The sequence below is a fragment of the Penaeus monodon genome, chromosome 24 (assembly GCF_015228065.2).
Source record: "Penaeus monodon isolate SGIC_2016 chromosome 24, NSTDA_Pmon_1, whole genome shotgun sequence".
Classification (NCBI taxonomy): Eukaryota; Metazoa; Arthropoda; class Malacostraca; order Decapoda; family Penaeidae; genus Penaeus; species Penaeus monodon.
In genome coordinates this window covers 38,295,144-38,295,841 of record NC_051409.1, presented here as the reverse complement: position 1 = coordinate 38,295,841, position 698 = coordinate 38,295,144, and the positions used below count along the sequence as shown (strand labels likewise).

General features: G+C 33.7%; 1 long non-coding RNA gene across 1 annotated transcript in view; it reads right to left on the bottom strand.

Moving 5' to 3' along the window:
- LOC119589020 overlaps positions 1 to 698 on the bottom strand; it is a 2,481-nt gene that overhangs the window by 951 nt on the left and 832 nt on the right. The window contains exon 2 of the long non-coding RNA XR_005230161.1: positions 11 to 208. This is a non-coding gene — a long non-coding RNA (uncharacterized LOC119589020). The remainder of the gene's footprint in view (positions 1 to 10; positions 209 to 698) is intronic.

The window sequence follows — 698 nt, the reverse complement described above, 5'->3', positions numbered from 1 at the left end:
TATATATTACCAGTTCCATGTGACAGTTTCATTGATGGATCATCTGGATTACTAATTCCACTTCAAATACTTCACTGTCAATAGTGCTATGGCACTTTATCTATATGGTCTGGAGTCTGTGATGGTCCTTGCAGTTCCAGAGAAACCATGTACAGTTAGGCCTATGTAAAATTGTGGCATACTCTTCTCTGCCATTTCGCATTGATATCTTAATGGAAATAAAGGAACAATTTAATGACCATTGTCATTAGCTCTTACAAATATTACTACAGAAACCAAAATAAAATAAGTAGGAGTGTATACATGTACACATACTTTTGCAATTCAGTATTCTAAATGAAAGACAGAATATATTTAAGATAATCAAGATGCTACAAAAGTAGCCATATATATGTATTTCATTAATGATAAAGCTGCCTTTAGATATTCAACTTCATCAATAAACCTACCCTGACTACAGAACTAATCTGCTGATAAATGTGTCTGAATAGGCTTATTTACTGAAATATACTTGTCATATCAAATGTTTTTAAATTTATTAAAACATACATTACCTAAATAATGGCAAGACAAAAATCCTACTAATCTCTTATTGACAGTGTCCAAAATCCAACCCTAAGCCAGCAGTGCCACACTACCCTAATGAACTCATCTTGGGATGCTCGCCTCATCTCAGTCTTAATATCAATGTGTGGGGC